This window comes from Myotis nattereri (assembly GCF_964212035.1).
Source record: "Myotis nattereri genome assembly, chromosome: 11".
Classification (NCBI taxonomy): domain Eukaryota; kingdom Metazoa; phylum Chordata; class Mammalia; order Chiroptera; family Vespertilionidae; genus Myotis; species Myotis nattereri.
The window spans coordinates 68236488-68258771 of record NC_138086.1 but is presented as its reverse complement, the minus strand read 5'-3'; the positions used below and the strand labels follow the sequence as shown (position 1 = coordinate 68258771).

The 22284-nt window shown below is 39.6% G+C and overlaps 1 protein-coding gene and 1 pseudogene across 2 annotated transcripts in view; both read left to right on the top strand.

Moving 5' to 3' along the window:
- The window catches only part of FBXL13 (F-box and leucine rich repeat protein 13), a gene marked incomplete at both ends in the record, with an annotated part of 152915 nt that overhangs the window by 82634 nt on the left and 47997 nt on the right, over positions 1-22284 (top strand). The window lies entirely within an intron of this gene.
- Positions 9646-20473, top strand: LOC308527278 (elongation factor 1-alpha 1-like; annotated as a pseudogene). The gene is made up of 3 exons: positions 9646-9682; positions 13562-13721; positions 19383-20473. The product of its transcript is annotated as an elongation factor 1-alpha 1-like (transcript).

Genomic DNA, 22284 nt, shown 5'->3' with positions numbered 1-22284 from the left:
CTGACGCTGTGCACAGACTGCAGCACACTTTCCAGAGGTTTTAAATTACATGGCCACAGCTGCTTACATTTTCCCCAGGATCCCTACTATAGGCTCTTGGCTTCCTTCCACTGGGGTGTCACATCCACAAACAGGCAGAGCTCATTGGATGATGAAACAGACCACTTCTGTTAGACACGCTGAGCAGTTATAATGCCAGAGTCCAAATCTTGAAATTTTAAAAATTGCTACCAAGATACAAACAAAGGAAAACCCTTTTGAGGGAGAATTTGCAAGGAACTTTCTGAAAAGTCAATTGGCTCCCACATGGGTTTTCAAAGAGTAAACATGCTTCAAATGTAAGTGTAAGAAAGAAAATACAACACAGATTGTAATTTTAAAAGTTGCGTTATATCCCCAGGCTCAATAACACGCAGATTTGAGATCTATATGGGGGAAATATTTAACTATGAAAAAACAGATGAAAGAAATTTGGGCAGAAAATAGGGTGGAGTGTGGAGGGTAGGACATGGAACGTTGGCAATAGGTGCCATATCATTGAAAGCTTCTTCTGCTCTATTTTGATTGATAAAAGTCATAATTCTTTTAACTTATTTTCTGTGTATTTTAGTAATATTAGTACATAGTACTAATATACTAATACTAATACTAATATACTAATATACTCATAGTATACTCATTCTATGATACTACAATAGCACAGATGAGAACTGGCTGAAATATTGATAGTTACCATTTATTACTATCAATGAGTTGTTACTATATGCCAGGCACTATGTTGATTGCCTCATACATATCAGATTTATTCCTTGTACAAATGCTGTGTAGTATGTATTTATGGTGCCCATTTAGAAATGAAAAGACCCAGGTTGCACAGCTGATAGACATCTGCTGGTAGATACCTCAGTTTCATGGTTACGAGGCAGTGGGGAGGACATAGGGGAAAGGAGAGGAGGACTCTAAGCTAGGTCTGAAACATCTAGAATTTACATTTTGAATGATCAAATGATGTGAGACTTGCTGAATAACATCTACCATCACTCTTATGACCCGGATGGTCTTGCCTCCAGCTTGACTAAGCTTTAGAAAGGCTTCTTTCTGAGGGTTGTCCCCTAACCTCTTTTTTCTGAGAGCATTTATTTACTTTAGAAACTTGCAGTTATACATTCTTTTTCTGTTCCCTTTGAATGTAAACCTCTTAAAAAGCGTTTTGCTAGTTTTGCAACCCAGGACAGTCGTTCTCAAGTGCCTGGGAGCCATGCTTTGGAATGTTATCACCAAGGGAGATTACACCAGTATCTCCCAGTCTCTTTGGGAAGATAGAAGCCTAATGTGATATGGGTGTCCATTAGCGAACACAGATGGCTTAATCATGGAGAAAAATATTTGCAAAGTCAGGAATGCCTGTATGTGCTCGACATAGCCCATCGATCACTCTTTTCCCTAAATATACATCCTCTGCTACTTTCCGCTAGCTCACCGCATGCTTAAAAATCCCCTACGTAAGTGTGACTTACCTCCTTGTTCTTCTTAGTTTTCATGAGGTAATTACTGTAGCAACAACACACAAGTACACATAGACATGTCCTAAGGATAAACATTCTTAGACACAGAAAAGTAGATACTTTACCCAGCAAAGCTATCATTTAGAATTAAAGGATAGATAGCTTCCCAGGCAAGAAAAAGCTAAAGGAATTCATCACCACAAGAAATATTAAATGTCTTCTTGAAGAAGAAATTTTAAAAAGATAAAAAAAGAATGGTAAAATGGCAATAAATACGTATCAACAATTACTTTAAATGCAAATGGATTAAATACTCCAGTCAAAAGACATGTGGAGGCTGAATGAATAGCAAAACAAGATCCTTGCATATGCTGTCAACAAGAGACTCACTTCAGATTGAAAGACACACACAGACTGATAATAAAGGGATGGGAAAAGATATTTCACAAAAATGGAAACAAACAAACAAAAAAGCTGGGATAGCAATGCTTATACAAGCCAAAGTAGACTTTAAAACAAAGTCTATAGCAAGAGACAAGGATCCAGCAATTCCACTTTGGGTATTTATTTGAAGAAACTCAAAACACGAATTGAAAAGACATATATACTCATATGTTCATTACAGCATTTTTTGCAATAGCCAAGGTATGGAAATGACCTAAGTGTTCACCAGTAGATAAGTGGATAAAGAAGAAGTGATGCATATATACAATGGGATATGATTCAGCCATAAAAAAGGATGCAATCTTGCCATCTGCAACAACATGGATAGAACTAGAGGCTATTGTGCTGAGTGTAATAAGTCAAAGAAAGACATATATCTTATGATTTTACTTATATGTGGAATCTAGAAAACAAAATAAACAAACAGAACAGAAAAACATCCAAATGCTCAATAAGAATAGATTGTCTCTACAATCATATATATTGGTTTATAATGTACATATTACTGCACAAGCAAATTTAGCATGTCCTGAAATCTTAGAGTTCATATATAAGAAGCTTTATAGAAGTATTCCCAAATTGAACATGATAAAGTTTTACATGATGTTACTGATAATAAAGAGTGAAGATGAAAGAAGCTTTCAATACTATCAATTTTAAAGTTTTGATTAATTTTCCCAGAGGGAAGACAGTTATCTTTTTATTTCATATGTAGAAAATATTACAGAATATCAAATGTTATATAAAGAGGCCATTAAAGGGTGTTTAGCTAAAAATGTGGGTAAAAGTACTACAAAGGTGTGTTAATAATTAAGAAACTACAATATCCTAAAAAAAGAAAGAAAAGTTGAAATGAGAAGTTTCAAATCAGACTGTATGGCTAGGTATGTATGTAAAACACACAGACATTGTCTCTCTGTCTTTATATTTTGAGCCAACATTTATAAAGTGAACTTAAAAATCTAGACTTCAAGCTTCTCTTAAAACACTGGAAGAACTGGCAAAATTGGGCCTGCATTCTCATATGGCATCCATGGCTGGAGCTGAGTCAGCCTCACCCCCTTGAGGTGGAGCATGCTCCGGTTTGACACCCTCTCCACTCGGTAATGTCTACCCATGCACTTATACCTAGACTGCTACCACTTAATTGCATCGCCTACCTGTCCTCAGCAGCTTTTGAGCTTGGTCTGAATGTATAAAGAATAGATTTACTTTCCTGATTGTTCCTTAATTTGTAAGTCTCAGACCACAGAGAAGTTAGTATTTCACATCATTCTGCAAAACAATGGTTGGTTTATTTTGTTCATTCTTCTTCCATTTCCATTTGTTCATTTAATAGTTCAACAGAGATTTAGCTCTAAGTATCAGACACTGTTTCAGGCACTGGGAATCGTACCATTTAAAACTGAGCCGAAATAGGCTCCTTCTTACCCATGATATCTTTCAAATGGCTGCTGCTCTAGCTGCACAAAGAAGAGGTGACGTTGGATGTTATTGCTTCCGAGGGACTTCAGCCCTTTGAGGACACTCTGCCTACCTCCCCAGCTCTGGGTGTGAGAACAGATTATTCTTTTAGGCCTAGCTGCACTGATATGGCAGCACAAAAATGGTTTCGGAGAGAAAAACTGACAATGCACATATTTTTCAGGTTCTCCCCTTGGAAACTGAAATCTATTTTTTTAATGCTGGAAATTTTTCACTATGAAGTCATGTATCTGACCAAGAGAAAAAGATCCTAATAAAACAAAAAGACTTGAGAGTAGAGGCTAAGAGCTAAACGCTTTTCGCTGGTGTGCGAACCGAACGCCTGCTGCACGCTGGGCACGGTCTTCAGCATCCCTTTCTCCGGGAACTCGGGTTAGGATAAATGAAATACGCCAAGGGCAAAGCTTTAGCGTAGTCACAGCTGCGCCGCACAGGGAAGATGTCTTTATACAGTGTGGTGAAAGAATTTTCACCATACTTGTTAGAAGAAATAAATAAATGGATGATGGGGAATTGCAAAGAAAAGTGAAAATCAATCACATACATTTTAGAAATGTTCTGCATTCTTTTGGGACTGGATCAGCGCTGTAGATGCTTTAATGGGACCGATGGCCTCACAAATGCCAGCACTTGCACCTGCACCTGCTTGTCATCATCTTCGATGTGGTTGAGCTGATGCCTCTGCTCAGTGTCTCCTCCTCAAAGAAGCCTCTGCTGACACTCAGCCCTAAGCCAGGACAGGGCCGCTCTAGCCTCCTCCTTCGCTACCCACTGCAGACCTCTAGCCAGATACTCGTCACTTGGAATTTTGTAGTACATTTTTCACTTAAAAAATATATCTTTTTTCTTATTCCAGGTTAAACGAGAGAGAGAGAGAGAGAGAGAGAGAGAGAGAGAGAGAGAGAGAGAGAGAGAACAAAATTAAGTAACCTAAAAATTAACCACCTAGAAATAATAGACAGTACTAGTAAAAGAAAACCTTTTGGTCTTTTTTTCTATGCAGGTATATAATCTTTTAAACTAAAATGGATTATATAGTACACATATCTTTCACTTACTATTCTATGAAGTAAATATCTATTTTATGTTATATTTTCCTGTAACTTACTCTTAATAGCTACATAGTATTCCATTATACCAAAACACCAATATGTATTTCACTATTCATTTTTGGCCTACCATATTTTGCTATCAATGATAACCTGTGAGAAAAATTCTGTAGCCATATCTTTGCATATGCCTATGCAATTTGGGGGTGCAAATTTTCAGAAGTGAGACAGAGGATATAGCTATTTTTAAGGCCTTCCATATTTTACAAAGGTTGTCAATTTACACTTACCATAAATGTAAAATAATGTTTGGTATCTTTATAAATATATTTAAAAATATTTTGCCGATTTGGCATTGAACATGACATTTTGTATTTTTAATTTGTATTTCTTTGGTTACGTAAGTTTCAACCATACCCAGGTACTTAATACATATTTATTGAATGATAGCATTCCTATTCCAAGAGGCTGACAGTGTAAAAATAGCTTTGAAATTAATTTAAAATTTTCTTTTAGAGCCTGATTGCAATGTTTTTTTTTTCATGCTATTTTCAGAAGGAAAAAATAAATCTACATTCACTAACCAGATTCAAAAATTCTGCTTGAGTCAGTTGAACAAATTTAATTCATTTGCTTTTATACTTACCATTTACTCAAAGTTATAAAATCTAAGCTTATGCCATAAAACAGTTTTTTAAAACCCATGTCTAAACACAATTTGGGAAGACTTTTTGGAGACAAAATAATTTCACCATGTAAAGAAAGCACCCTTTCCTGTACTCCTTTGTTATCCATCGTGTGGGAGACATTGGCAACAGTGAATGGATGCCGTGTGATCTAATCATGGCAGACATTCATCAGATGTTTATTGAATATTTGGATTAATGGTTAAATAAGTGAGACTAATGAACTATTATATGAAATGTTGGTAGTTTTCCTTTACACCTCATACTTTTTTCAGGGACTGATCTTCTCTCCTGTGGTTTTGTGAGAATATACCATAGTATTGGGAGCATGAGTTCTGGGGTACTTTTCATCTCAAGTTTGCCATTTACTAGTTATGGGTCTGGGGCAAGTTGCCTAAACTTTCTGTATATGTCAGTATCCTCATCTATGAAATGGGGAAAATACTAGTATCTACCTCATAAATGTGTTGTGTGAATGAAATGATTTGATGCATATGAGAAGGTTAGAACAGTGGCTGCAAAATAAGTGTTTAGTCATCATTAGATATTATTATTATTATTAGAATATTGGTATTAGTATTTTCCTGGCCACTGGTCATTTGGCCCAGGCCTAGATAATCCTAAATTTCATAAGCAGTAGCTATGATTTTTCTAGGCAAAATATGATCCTAGCAGAGCAATTCAACATTGGGAAAAATGTTGCAGGGTCTGGAGTGTGTAAGTCCAGGCTGATTTGTGATTCTCTTGCCCAGGAATACGGAAGAAATTTGCAGTGGGAAAGAACGAAACCATTACAAAGAGGCCAACGTTTGAGAGGGAGAGATGACGTGTTAAGAAGGAGAGATGACATATTGTTTAGCTGGGCTTTTAGTTAGACACACTATTAACTCCCTTTCTACCTAAGCTAGTTTATACTGAGTTTCTATCATTGCAACCGAAAGAAACTGACAACTGCTGAGGGTGTGATTCCTATTTAGCCTTTAGTTGGGGGAGCAAAGAATGCTTCGGTTTGGGTTTGATGGAGAACCTTACTCAAGAAAAAGAAAAAAACCCTAAAACCCAGAGAGAAAGTTGTGAAGGTTTCTCATGGCTTTTCACATGCTTGAATTCTACCATGTACCTAAATTTGTTGCTTTGAGCATGCTCTCTGAATGACCACAAAGCAATCCTTAACACTCAAGAAGCCAGATTAAATCTGCTTCCTGTTTTGCTGGCACTGAGAGTTGGGACCTAATGAGTAGAGGCATTCCCTAATGACTTTTTTTGGGGGGGTGGGGGAAGGGGTGATGACTTTTGTCAAAGTATAATAACCATACAGAAAATGCACAATGCTATGAACATTTATATACACTACTTTATTTCTGTTAGGTATACACATAGGAGTCCAATGGCTGGGTCATAAAGTATGTGCATGTTTGGCTTTTGTTGAGATTGTTAATTTCCTACATTGGTTGTATCAATCCTGAGGACATATTTTATGATTTAGAAAACTCATGTAGATTTAATTTCTGTGAGAAAGCTTACGCTGTGGCTCTACAACCCCTTAAACATAGAGGGCCCCAGGGTTTAATTCTTGGTTCACTTTTCTTCTCAGCCTATACATACTCCTTTGGTAATCTGACCTAGAGAATGGCTTTAAATATCACCTACAATCATGAGCATATATGTGTATATATGCATTATATATATATACATATAACATCATTACATGTATATATATGTGTGTACACATATATATGTACACACATATGTGTAACATATGTATATCAGAGGCCCAGTGCATGAAATTCGTGCACTGGGGGGGAGGGGGGGTGTCCCTCAGCCCTCTCCAATCTGGGACCCTGCTAGGGATGTCCGACTGCCCTCTCACAATCCAGGACTGCTGGCTCCCAACCGCTCGCCTGCCTGCCTACCTGATTGCCCCTAACCGCTTCTGCCTGCCAGCCTGATCACCCACCAACCGCTCCCCTGCCAGCCTGACCGACACCTAACTGCTCCCCTGATGGCCCGATTGCTCCCAACTACCCTCCCCTGCTGGCCCAATCGCCCCCAACTGCCCTCTCCTGCCGGCTCAGTCACTCCCAAATGCCCTCCCCTGCAGGCCTGGTCCCCCACAATGGCTTTCCCCTCCAGGCCTGGTCACCCACAGCTGCCCTCCTTTGCAGCCCAGGTCACCCCTAACTGCCCTCCCCTGCAGGTCTGGGTGATGGTCAATTTGCATACTGGTCATGACTAATTAGCATACCCAGGCTAATTAGCATATCCCTCTCTTATTATATAGGATATAAAAGTGTGTTTATATATACATATATATGCTTATAGAAGCTTATATGTATATGAGTTTATATGTAATATATAATATAATATATATATTATATATTATATATATATAATATATAATATAATATAATATAATATAATATAATATAATATAATATAATATAATATAATCCTATATAATAGAAGCCTAATATGTTAAGTGTCTGGTTGTCCAGTCAGCCATTCAACCAATCAAAGCGTAATATGCTAATGATATGCTAAGGCCGCTCAACTGCTTGCTATGACGTGTACTGACCACCAGGGGGCAGACGCTGTGATTGGTAGGTTAGCTTGCTGCTGGGGTCCGGCCAATCGGGACTGAGCAAGATGGGCCAGACATATCCTGGAGCCCTCCCACGGTCCCTCCCCAGCTGGCCAACCTCCCACATCCCTCCCCGGCCCTGATCGTGCACCAGTAGTATCTCTCGGCCTGGCCTGAACCCTTTCACAATCCCTTGGGGGGATGTCAGAGAGCCGGTTTTGGCCCGACGGCAGAATGGCCAGTTGCTATGATGCACACTGACCACCAGGGGGCAGACACTCAATGCAGAAGCTGCCTCCTGGTGGTCAGTGCACTCCTGTAGTGGGAATGCCGCTCAGCCAGAAGCCAGGCTCATGGTTGGCGAGCGCAGCAGCGGTGGTGGGAGCCTCTCCTGCCTCTGCGGCAGCACTAAGGATGTCCAATTGCTGGCTTAAGCCCGCTCCCCATAGGGAGCGGGCCTAAGCTGTCAGTCGGACATCCCCCGAGGACTCCCGGACTGCAAGAGGGCGCAGGCTGGGCTGAGGGACCCCCCACCCCACCGAGTGCACGAATTTCATGCACTGGGTCTCTAGTATGTATATAGAAGTAATGTATGTATATATGTATAAATGCACACACACATGATATATAATATATATCACCAACCCAGACTTCTCTCTTAAATTTTAGACTCTTATATCTTAAAAATATTTTTAAACCTCTGCTCTAAAAAATAACTCCTTGCCCTACCTTTGGTCTTCCCCAGCTCCATATTTATAGTTGCATAGGCCAAAAATCTTGGAGTCATTTGTTTTGGATTAAATTGTATCTCCCCAAAATTCATATGTTGAAATTCTAACCCCCAGTACCTCATAATGTGACCTTATTTGGAAATAAGGTTGTGGCAGATGTAATTAGCTAAAAATGAGATCATTAGGTTAGGCCTTAATCCAATATGACTGATGTCCTTATAAATAGGGGAAATTTGGACACAGAAACACACATATGGGAGAGTGCCATGTGAACATAGAGATAGTCATCTAGAAGCCAAGGAGAGAGGCCTGGCCCATGTTCTTTTCTCACATCGAAGGGAGAAACCTCAGAAGGACCAACCGTGCTGGCACCTTGACCTTGGACTTTTAGCCTTCAGAACTGTTGGACAACACATTTCTGTTGTTTAAGACACACAGTTTGTGGTACTTTGTTACGGAAGATCTAGCAAACTAATGCAATATCCTTGACTGTTTTCTCTCACTCTCCACATCGACTCCATTGGGAAGTCCCATCGACTATTACTTCAGAATGCATCCAGAATCTGACCACTTCTCACCACCTCCACAGCTACCATCCCACTCAAAGCCACCATCATCTTTTGCCTGGATCATTGTGATAGCCTCTCAATTAGTCTCTCTGCTTTCACTTCTGCCTCCTAAAAGTCTGCTCTCAACACAGCATCTGGAATGATCTTTAAAAAAACACACATTAATGTCCTTCTTCTGCTCAAATACTTGGTAAGGCTTCCTATTCACTGGATAAAAGAAAAACCTCAAAAGGAGCTCCAAGACCCATGTAATATGCCTCCTCCCCCAGTTGCCTCTCCAACATCACTTCTTACTATTCTTACCGACTCTGCTCAGGAGCACTGGCTTCCTTGCTGTTCTTCAAACACAAAAGGTCTTGACTCATGGTTTCTTTGCACTGGCTGTTTTCTTTGTCTGGAATATTCTTTCTGCAGTTATCTGTTTTGGCTACCTTCTTCATCTTTAAGTCTTTCCTCACATATCCCCATAATGAATGAATAAATACATAAAAAGGCATAAGCTAAAATGCTCCAAAGAGATTCACATTGGTTCCCTATTTATTTTAGAGCTCTTTAAAACATGTCCAATTCCTTTCAAAATACAAAAATAGAAAATATGGGTAGCATTAAGAGTTTTAATGGAGAGGACAAAGGTACCCACTTGAACATGAGAAAGTGCCACTTAGGAGGGCAGTGATTCCTGATTATGTTTTCCCTTTATCCTCTGCTCTGTGTGTAACCCAAGGATTCTCCTGTTGATATTATCTTTAGATAGCCTCTTTCCATACAGACTCATGCATCTCTCACTGTGTGTAGCAGTCAGTGGGTTATAGCACTGTGTAGAAAGCCAGGCATGGAATGACCACAGCTCTGCTGGGAAGGAAGGCATTCCAGCCGAAACCTAAATGCTCAGAAACCAACAACTCTGAACAGGGAGGACAACAGGGACCAGAACCAGATGCAGAGTGGGGAGTTTGGAACAAGACACAGGTTTTTTATTTAGATTCACGGTAAGTAAACCAGAGAATAAGAGAACTTGCAGTCAGTGTTTCTCTCTCTGTGCCTCCCTAGTTCTCAGTTCCAGCCTCAGTTGTTTTGCTAGGCTCACCTTTTCCCTCCTGCTGAGACACCCTGATACTATCCTTTCTCCCACTCACCAGGTTAACTTTCACACATACTTTGAGGAACTGCTCAATCACAACCTTCGCTAGGATGCCCTTACTTCCCCGTCTTTCCCCAAACCCAAGCTGGGCTATGTTCCTCCCGTGTACACTTCCAGCATTGCACTTTCACTAAGCATTCTCTATGTATGCAGCAGTCTGTTTATTTGTCTGCTCTCCTCCCCATTGTGAGATCCTTGAAGGCCAGAATGATGCCTTCTTTACTGGTATATCTGTATCCTTAGCACATAATATAGTACCTGACACATAGTTGGGCTTTGATCAATGTTTTGATGACTGAATGAATAAATAATGAATGAAAATGCAGCCAATTTTAAGGCATGGCTGGCCAGGTCCTCAGGTGAAAGTTCAGGAGGCCTGTTGGGTGGCTGAGAAGTTGGTAACTTACTAGACCTAGGTCTGATGATCTTTTCTTGGTAAGGGTTTGGCATTTACAAAGAGAAAAGAGCCTAGGAAACTGTGAAATAAGTAAAGTGAAAGTATTTTTCATCAATTATTTTTTAGTCATTACACACAAGTCAAAAAAAATGAAAAGGGACAGCATCCCAGACATGTTCAAATGATTGGAATACTTGAAGCAATAAATAATACTGGTTTATCAGTAGTTCTTGTACTGTTAAATCTCTCTGGGAGCCATGAATCTTAAAGGTAGGCCATCAAACTGCACACTGGAAGATTCCAAGGTCATTTCAGTTCTCTCCAGGCTACATAAATTCCAAATCCCCCTCTCAGAGAGGCAAAGATCATGGAAGGTCTTACTTGTTCATCCCTGGGGTTTGTGGTGGAGGTGGGAGAAAGCCATGAGGCACATCCAGAGATGAATGTACTAGCCCAATGGAATGAGATTGCATAAGCAAAGCATGAGTAAACAGGGATTTCTGCCTCCCCCCCGCCCCCACACACACATACATAGCAGAAGTCAGTGGATAGTGAAAGGAGCCCCAAACTGGAGTTTGGAGACCTAGGATTTAGACCTTGCATGCCACTGACTAATTGTGTAACCCTGGGCACTTGGTTGTTCTGCCCCAGCATCCTCATCTGTAGAATGGCTAGGTTGGGCTAAATGATCTTTTTCAGCTTTAGGATTTTGTGCTTTTGTATGAAGAATAACCAAGATAACTAAAGAAGAAGAAATCAGGGGGAAAGAATAATGGATTTTATTTTGGAAATCAAATTTATTTGAGGTTCTTGTGTTACATCTGGATGTCAATGATAAGAACTACTTGAAAGTGGAAGTCTGGCCCTGGGCGCAGAGCTGGGAGTGGAGGTACAGATTTGGCAGTTTATCCATAGGGGTAATTAGAACAATAAGAATGGTGTGACCAGCTAAACCAGTTGTAAACAAACATATTACATACCCAAATGAACTGGTAACAAATTCAAATTATAATTCACTTATATTTATTTGATTCCATTTTCCTTTACTCTTTATTTTAATGGATAGTAATAATAATTGCACCATTTGTTGGGTCTTGACTATATAGTAGGTATTCAGTTAAATGCTTTACATTTTTTATCTCATTTAATCTTTACAAATAATTATATGATGTAGGTAAAATTATTCCCATTTTAGAGATGTGGAAACTGAATAATGGTGTGCTAGTGAACATATAACAATTGTCTAGGAGCAGGGAAAGCCTTACTTTGCAGTGGTTGCTGATACCCATGGTATAAATACTCTCACCGTGGTCTATTTCAAGCTACCAATGAGGTCATTGAACAGGAAGTAGGGGAAATATGTGCAATAGTGCGCTATTATGTGCTATTTTCACCATACAGATACAATAAACATAAGTACCCTCAAGAGCAGAGATAATGGCAACATGCAATAAAAAATTAGGAAGTGATGACTTTGAGTACTCATTACCTTAATATAATTTATTTAAATTTATGTGATAGAATTTAAACTGTTTGAATTTAATAACTGGCTTGCAGAGTTCCTAAAAATTTAACTGTCTGCTCTCATAGTCTAGTAAGCTGGCTTCACACACCAGTGAAAATTTTGCTAAGACAGGGTAAATAACTTGCCTAAGGTCGTACACAAAATGCCTGGGCCAAGATTAGAACCTTGATCCATCTAATTCTGAAGACCTGGCCCTTAACCACTAGACCAAGCATGTCAAACTCACAGCCCGCAGGCCGCATGAGGCCCACAATGAATATTTTTGTGGCCCAGCCAATATAATGATATGTAAGAAACATTTTAATGAAAATTTTGTAACTTAATTTTTACAATATCCTGTTATACATAATTAGTAATAATGAACTACAACGCTCACTAATGACTGATTACTATAATCATGTTGCATTCATTTCCCTATGCACCTTTCGCGCAGGTGCACAATTTCTCACCACTAATACTAGTAGCGAATATTTTAGCAGCCTATTGCCATGCCATTAGTCTTGGACTGACTTGTTTGGTGTGCGCAACAGAAAATATTTTACTTTCGGAGAACAAGAAAAATAGATTTGCATTACGCTTATTAATTTGTGCAGTTATTCAGTGTCTGGTAAGTTAATGTTCAAAAAAAATTAATTTTTATTAAAATGTTCTATTATTTTATGTTAACGATAACTCTTTCATTCAGCCCTTTGTATTCAGCATGTCTTTATTGAAATAAACCTACATTTCTATGAAAATTGAAGCTTTTGTTTTCTTGTGGCCCACATAAACTTAAACCTTGTTTATTTGGCCCGTGTTAGCCTTTGAGTTTGACATGCTTGCACTAGACTGTCATTTGTAAAAGTGTAAAGTGCTATGTACTGTATATTGTAAAAAAGAAAAAAATATTGTCGCGTTTTCTATTGGAATACCTGCTCTTAAGTCTCATCAATAAGAAGTTCTAGTGAAAAAGCAGTAATAAGTCAGAAAAATCACTGCAACTTCTGCTTCTCTGGATCGGTTCTTGTGCCTCAGTTCCTTAGTAAAGGAATGCTTTGTGTCCAACCTGTTGTTGGAAATAAAAGAATTCATAAAAATCTTTTTATGTTGCTTATAGGTAGGACTCAGAAATATACATGGTTTAAATAACTACTAGTTTGAATTTAACTTTATGCTAGCCATCATTGAAAGTAAAAAATAAAGAAATATAACAAACACCTATTATTTAGCACCCATAGCTTAATGTAATCTCTTTGCAGGCAAAATGTATACGATGTTTATTGTATGAAGTAGTAAAAACATAAAACATCTGGCAGCAATTTTTAGATCTTGAAGAATCAAATGACAAAATGACGAGTCTCAGGGGGGTAAGATCATGTTTCCTACTCCTGAAAAATGGTTTGAACAATTTTTTAATGTTTTCTGGAAAACCATACTTAATTCTGTTTCTTCGCTCTTCCCTATCTTAGGAAGTGACTTACCCACAGAATTTCATAAACTGTTCACAGAATTCTACGTAGTGTTTTGGACCTGGGTGAAGCCTGTGGTTAGACTTGCACCTTTACCGGTAAAGCCACCAGCTAGGTCAGTAAATCTGGACAAACCAAACAGCGCTCTGGATCTTATGCTGTAAGAAGGAAATATCACGATTGTGAGCGCCTCGTTCACAAAGAACATGGGGCTCCATTAGAATGCAGGGAAAGCTGTGAGCAATTTGGCCACTGGCTGAGGAAAAGAACAGGACAGTGAACTCTAGTCAGGAATGATGAAGCTTGGGAAGGGTCAGCTTACTTCTGCAGATCTCAGCTCTGAGTCACTGAGAGTGAGTGCACACGGAGTTGGCACGCATGCTTGCCTTCTGGCATCTGTAGGCTTCCCTAATCTTGTGCTCTAGTTCCTCACTCATGGTGGAAAATGAAACTTTTTATTCATGTTTGGCTTTCCAATGTTTTTAGATAAATATGGTAATCTTTAACACATGACTATACTGTCTACCCACTCCCTTTTTGGAACAACTAATTCTAATTTACCTTCTGCAAGTAACTTATTCCATAGCTACCTGGTCTATTAACAAACCTCTGTGGTCTCATACTCTGTGCCAGGCGCTGTGTTGCTAGGTAAAGGACAAGAGGGATAAGATACGGTCTGTGTTCCTCAGCAGGGAGATTAGACATGTGCACAGTTAGCGATGGTACAAGGCAGGAGATACAAACTGCAAGTGAGGGCTGGGGTCTTTGGTGCTCTGAGATGTAAGAGGAAGAAACAGCTCTGCCTGAAGTGATCAGGGAGGGCTCCCTGGGAGAAGTGCACTAGTGAACATAGATGGGGGCTGGCCATGAAGAATATACAGACTAGAAAGTACAGGGTCATCCAAAGAAAGAGAATGGCAGGACCTCAAAAGGGACAGAATATTTAAAAGCTTTTCAAGACCCTGGAAAGTGTTGCTATTGAAAATACTTGTGGTATATTTGAATGCAATAAAATAGAATGCTCCATAATGTTTTGGGAGAAATCTTTGATTTTTCCCCCAACAATTCATTCTCCTTGCTAAGCCAGGCTTCTTTGGGGTCATTAAGAGGTTGTGAAGGATATATGGATATGACTAAAGTCATCACATTACCCATTAGTCATTGGTTACAGTACTGCAGAATGAGAGAAACAGCTGGAAATGGTACAGGAACACCACTTGGGCCATGTTTACCTAAGATGGATATTTCTAACTGCCATGGAGGGTCTTGCCTATATATATATATATATATATATATATATATATATATATATATATATATGTATATATGTATATATCTTTTCTGTGCTGCTGAGCTAATTGGTTCAGAGACAATGCTGTATGAAAGGAGTAGAAAAATGGAAGCTTGGTGAGCTGTTACCCTCACTGAGGTAAGTCCCTTCCTTCTTTTCACTACCTTTGAGTGGCAAAGAGGGACCTGAGATACCCCTGGGTGCTCAGCACTTTGGTCTTCATTGTATGGATCACTTACAACTCCTTTTCTGTGCTGTCGTGCTGATGGGTTGAGACCCACCAGAGGGAGATGGAGAGAATTTTCCTGTGATCACCAAAGCTTCTCTGCCCCCATCAGGAGCCGTAGCTGTCTGCTGGGACCTGACATTGGAACACCACTGATGTGGCCAATTTGCCCAACTTCTTAACCAATGGGAGCTTAACCAGCACAGAGCAGAGTGGCAGGGCTCCAGTTGGTGTCAAAATTGAAGCCATAAAATCACCTCACAACGAAACAAAGAGGGATCACATCCAAGTTTTGTAAGAATTCTATACAGATATCTACTGTGGCAAGGCCTGCTATTTTAACATGGCAAAATATTTTGTTTTTTCCCTTAGAGAGGAATTTTTAATTTCAGGCTTATACCCTATTATTTCAGTGAAGAGTAAGGACAACTAATAGTTGGTTGGCTAGAAGATTCTGGCAGGAATATTCGAGTCATAAAATATCAGCCAAGCATCTTTTTGGATATCCTAAAATAAACTGTGTAGAAAACTAGACATCCTAAGCCAGGACAAAACTAAAAAGCTGTTTCTCAGAGGTCTCCCTGACCCCCTTTTCTGGATACAATCTTACGGGTTGATAGCACCAAATTTTTGGCTGCATTGCAAGGAATCACTACGCTGTGGCTGATGACCGCTATCATCACTCTCCCTGCCTTGTTCAGGAAACCTTGTTAGGAGCATGTTTCCAAGAAAGCAAGAGAGACAAAGTTGTTTGTTTGTTTAGGGGAAGCCATTATTGGAGATTCTAGTGCTAGGGTAATGGACTAGGGTCTGAGATAAAGGGGAGGAACTTAGAGAAGCTTTGTAAAAAATGACTGTTCCCATCCCTGGAGTTGTGTGTCTTAATGGGGAGAGGTGACCTCTAGCCCTGGCTCAGCCACCAGCAGTATGACTCAAGACTATCCCTTCATTCATTCAGCACTTATAGAGCACACACTTTGTTTGATGCTATGTCCAACACTGGGGACCACATGGTGATGAATAGATAAGGAACATGTTCTCAGACCACACAATGCCTCTGAATACCATTTCTTTATTTTACAATGTGAGGGATGTGTTAGAATGATTTCTCAAGGCCCTCTATCTCTAGTTCTTAAATCTTTATTTTTCTGTAGGAGCACAATGCACCTGGAACAGTTACAGGAAAACTGGTACCCAACATGCATGCCAGACACTGTGCTAGCTAATCATTTTTATATAGAATCGCCTAAAATAGGTATTATCATATCCATTTTATAGATGAGGAAACTAAGCATAAGAGAGGTTGAGTTTCCTTTTGTGATACGTGAGAAAGAGGCAAAGACAATCTCAAACGCAGTTCTGACTGACTGACTCCAAGCCTAGCATTTTTCCCTCCTCCTCTGTTCTCCAGGTTTTTAATGTTCATTAATCTCCCCTGGACTTCTTTCTGGGAGTACTTATGGAAAATTTATTCAGGAATTCATGGCAGGCCCTAGCCAGTTTGGCTCAGTGGATAGAGCATCGACTCATGGACTGAAGGATCCCAGGTTCCATTCTAGTCAAGGGCATGTACCTTGGTTACAGGCTCAATCCCTGGTCCTGGTTGGGTGCATCGGGAGGCAACCAATCAATGTGTCTCTTTCACATCAATGTTTCTCTCTCTCTGTCTCTCTCCTTCCTTTTCATTTTCTCTAAAGGTCAATGGAAAAATATCCTCAGGTGAGGATTAACAACAATAAAAAACATACCTCTTCCCCCCCCCCCCCCCCGCCTCAAAAAAAAGAATCCATGGCAGTATAATACAAAATACCTCATTCTTGCCTAAGGGGTCTTCCATTAGTTTTCCCTTTCTCTTTACTAAATTTTTCTTATTCATCCCAAGGATGATCTTGCCACTTCAGTCAAGCCCAGTGCTACCACTGCTTAGCCTTTGCTTGTACTTTACCTTTGACTTGGAATAATTTTCAGTCTGGTCTATTGCCAAATTCTGTACTCTTTCCCAGACGTTATTTGTCGTTGTTTTGTTTAATTTTTAGAGAGAGGAAGGGAGAGTGAGAGAGAAAGAGAAATAGAGAAACATCAATGTGACAGTAACCCAGGTACGCTCTCTTGACTGGGGATCAAACCCTGATCCTTTGGTGCTTGGGCCACCGCTCTAACCACCGAGACACTGGCCAGGGCAAGGAGTTGCTTCTTGTAGATAAGCAAAGGAAGTGGAATCTACTCCTGGAGAAAATCCTGTGAAGGTTGTTGACATGACAACCAAAGATTTAGAATATTGCATAAACCTCATTGATAAAGCAGTGGCAGGGTTTGAAAAGACTGACTCCAGTTTTGAAAGATGTTTTACTGTGGGTAAAATGCTATCAAACAACATTTAATGCTACAAAGAAATCACTAATAAAAGGGAGTCAACCAATGAACCTAACTGTATTGTCCTGTTTTAAGAAATTGCCAAAGCCACCTCAAACTTTGGTAACTACCACCCTGATCAGTCCCCAGCCATCAATATTGAGGTAAGACCCTCCACCAGCAAAAAATATGACACCTCACTGAATATTCAGATGATGACCAACATTTTTTAGAAATAAAGTTTTTAAAGATTAAGGCATGTAATTTTTTGAGACATAATGCTATTGTATACTTAATAGACTACAGTATAGTGTAAACATAATTCTTATATGCTGGGAAACCAAAAATTTGTGTGACTTGCTTTATGGCGATATTCACTGTACTGTGGTGCTCTGGAATGGAACCCCCAACATTTAACATTTCCCTGCAAGGAGAAGTCCACAGTAAGAGGTGATTCAAAAACTTCCTAAGGGGCTTTCTTATGCTGTCTCTCCCAAACGATGATCTTCTCTTTCTTTTTTTCTTCTTATATTACATGGTTAATGTAGAAAGTTTGAAAAACACAGAAACTATCCACACTTTAGAGGTAATCATTGTTAACATCATGATGCGTTTCCTACTATGATGGTTCATTTTACGTGTCACCTTGGCTAGGCTATGTTGCCCAGTTGTTTGGTCAAACACCTGTATAGATATTGCCACGAAAGTATTTTTTTTCAGGTGTGATAAGCATTTAAGTAAGTAGACTTTGAGTAAAGTCTATAATGTGGGTGGGCCTTATCTAATAAGTTTAAAACCTTAAGAACAAAAACTGAGCTTTCCCAAAGAAGAAGCAATTCTACTTTTGAGACTGAGACAAACCTGCCTGAGTTCCAGGCTGCAGATTTCAGACGCAAGACTTCAACATCCATCAACTCTTCCCTGAATTTCCTGCTTATCATCTGCTCTACAGAGTTTGGACTTGACAACCCCCACAATCACGAGATGAATTTTTAAAATGAATCTTCCTTCCTTCCTTCCTTCCTCCCTCCCTCCCTCCCTCCCTCCCTCCCTCCCTCCCTCCCTCCCTCCCTCCCTTGCATCTTCTGTCTATCTATCTATCTATCTATCTATCTATCTATCTATCTATCTATCATCTATCTATTCAATTGGTTCTGTTTTTCTGAAGAACACAACTCATACACTAATTGCCCCCATTCTTTTGCTCATTTATTTCCTCTGGATTAGCACCTCTCAAACTATATTGTGCATGTAAAATACCTGGAAATCTTGTTCAAGTGCAGCCTCTGGGGCAGTAGGTGTTGGATTGAGATTCGGTGTTTCTAACAATCTCCTAGTTAATGCCCATGCTGCTGGTCCGTAGCCCACACTTTGAGTAGCATGGATTTATATAACCAACTTTTTCTTTTAAACTATATCACAATCTCAGTTATTCTCCTAAAACATAATCTGTAGTAACTGTAATACATTCCATCATAGGAGTTGACACAGTTTAGGTTAACCCACTTCTAATTATTAGAATTTATATTTGGTACTATTTTTTCAGTATTATGGAACTTTGCAATGAAAATCCTTGTATATAAATATCCATGTGTAGCATTATATCCTTAGGATAATTTTGCCAAAGAAATTCCAGGGCCAAATAGATACATTGTTCAGCCTTTAAAAACATATTTCTAGAAAGCTGTTTAGAAAAAAATGATCTAAGTATTTTGGTCCATTCAGGCTGTTATAACAAAATATAGATTGAGTAGCTTATAAACAACAGACATTTATTTCTCACCATTCTGGAGGCTGGAAAGTGCAAGGTCATGGTGCTGACAGATTCAGTGTCTGGTGAGAATCCACTCCTTGGTTCCTAGATAGCACCTTACCTCCTTACCTTACATAGTGGGTTACAGCGAGGGATCTCATTGGGCCTCTTTTATAAGGACATTATTCCCATCCACGAGGGTAGAGCCCAAAATTACCTCCCAAAGCTGTCCTGACGGTGCTGTACTGATTGTTGCTGCAGGTGTTGGTGAATTAGAAGCAGGTATCTCCAAGAATGGGCAGACCCGTGAATATGCCCGTCTGGCCTACACACTGGGTGTGAAACAGCTGATTGTTGGTGTTAACAAAATGGGTTCCACTGAGCGACCCTAGAGCCAGGAAAGACACGGGGAAATTGTTAAAGAAGTCAGCACCTACTTTAAGAAAATTGGCTACAACCCTGACACAGTAGCATTTGTGCCAATTTCTGGTTGAAATGGTGACAACATGCTTGAGCCAAATGCTAACATGCTTTGGTTCCAAGGATGGAAGTCACCAGTAAAGATGGCAATGCCAGTGGATCCACTCTGCTTGAAGCTCTGGATTGCATCTTGCCACCACCTTGTGCAACTGACAAGCCCCTGCATTTGCCCCTCTATGAGGACTACAAAATTGGTGGTATTGGTACTGTCCCTGTGGGCTGAGTGGAGACTGGTGTTCTTAAACCTGGCATGGTGGTCACCTTTGCTCCAGTCAATGTTACAACTGAAGTAAAGTTTGTTGAAATGCACCATGAAGTTTTGAATGAAGCTTTTCCTGGGGACGATGTGGACCTCAATGTCAAGAACATGTCTGACAAAGACGTTCGCTGTGACAATGTGGCTGGTGACACCAAAAATGGCCCACCAATGGAAGCAGCTGGCTTCACAGCTCAGGAGATTATCCTGAACCACCCAGGCTAGATCAGTTCTGGATATGCACCTGTGCTGGATGGTCACACAGCTCATATTGCTTGCAAATTTGCTGAGTTGAAGGAGAAGATTTATTGTTGTTCTGGGAAAAAAGATGAAAGATGGCCTTAAGTTGTTGAAATCTGGTGATGCTGCCATCATTGATATGATTCCTGGCAATTCCATGTGTGTTGAGAGCTTCTCTGATACCCTCCTCTGAGCTGTTTTGCTGTTTGTGACATGAGACAGAGAGTTGCCTTGGTGTCATCAAAGGAATGGATAAGAAGGCAGCTGGAGCTGGCAAAGTCACCAAGTCTGTCCAGGAAGCTCAGGCTAAATGAATATTATCCCCAATACCTGCCACCCTAATTTTAGTCAGTGGTGGAAGAATGGTCTCAGGACCCTTTATCTCAATTGACCATTTAAGTTTAATAATAAAAGAGTGGTTAATGATTACAATGCATCCTAAAACCTTCAGGAAGAAAGGAGAATGTTTTGTGGACCATTTGTGTGTGTGTGTGTGTGTGTGTGTGGCAGTTTTTAAGTTACGTTTTAAAAATCAGTACTTTTTAATGGAAACAACCAAAAATCTGTCACAAAACTTTGAGACCCATTAAAACAAAGTTTAATGGGAGAAAATAAAAAGGAATAATGACCTAAATAGAAGAGCTAAAATGATAAAACTTAGAACAAAACACTGGAGGTAAATATTCATGACCTTGGATTTGGCAATGGCTTCTTAGCTAGAACACCAAAAGCACAAGCAACAACAAAAATAGATAAATTGAACTTTATCAAAATTAACAACTTGTATGTCAAAGGTTAGTACTTAAAAAGCAAACAATGGGAAAATATTTGCAAGTTATATAACTAAGTGTCTAGTATCCAGAATATATACAGAACTCTTACAACTCAACAACAAAAAGACAAATAATCCAATTTCAAATGGGCAAATGATTTGAATTAGACATTCCCCCAAAGAAGATATACAAATTACAAAAAGATACTCAATATCATCAGTAATTAGGGGGCTGAATATAAAAATCACAATGAGGTACTATTTCGAACCCACCAGGAAATTAAAAAGAAAAAGGAAAATAAGTGTTGGCAAAGATGTAGAGAAATTGGAACCCCCATAGATTGCTAGTGGGAATATAAAATGGTACAGGCACTGTGGAACACATCTTGGTGGTTCTTTAAGAAGTTAAACATAGAATTATCATGGAACCCAGTAATTCCACTCCTATAGATATAACCAAAAGAATTCAAAACTGGTACTCAAACAAATAGATGTACATGCATATTCATTGTGGCACCATTTAAAATATCCAAAAAATGGAAACAACCTAAATATCCATCAACAGACGAATGGATAAACAAAATGTGATATATTCATATAATCTCTATATATAAGAGCCTAAGCGACCATTCAACCATTTGACTGGTAGCTATGCCGTGCACTGATCACAAGGGGGCAGACGCTCAATGCACAGGCATGGAAACATGGAACAGAATGATGAATCTCAGAGGGAAGTGGGGAGAGAGGAGGGTGGGAAGAGGAGGGTAGCGAGAGGAGGGTGTGAATTCACGCTCCAGTGGGGTCCCTTGGCCTGGCCTGTGGGGATCGGGCTGAAATCGGCAGTCCAACATCCCCGAGGGGTCCCGGATTGTGAGAGGGTGCAGGCCAGGCCAAGGGACCCCACCGGTGCACGAATCCATGCACTGGGCCTCTAGTGTTATATAAACTCACTTATAGAAAAAATTTAGAATAGGTAAATTCATAGAGACAGAACACAAGTTAGTGATTACCAGCGTCTGGGAGAAGGCAAGCATGGGAAGCAACTGCTTAATATGTTCAGGATTTCCTTTTAGAACAGTGATTTTCAAACAATGAGTTGTAAGAATTTCTAAAACATGCAGTACCTGACTAGTTAGGGGCACTGACCTCTTTTCCCTTAGATTGTCAAATAAAAAAATGACAATAGCCAATACAACAATAGCAGTCCAGTGTGAATGAATCAAAATTATATCTATTTTTTTCATCAGATCAGCAAAAATATATTTTTTTGGTGTGCTGCAGAATTTTAGTAATTAATTTATGTATGCCAAGAGATGAAAAAGGTTGAAAATATCTTGCTTTAGGGCGATAATA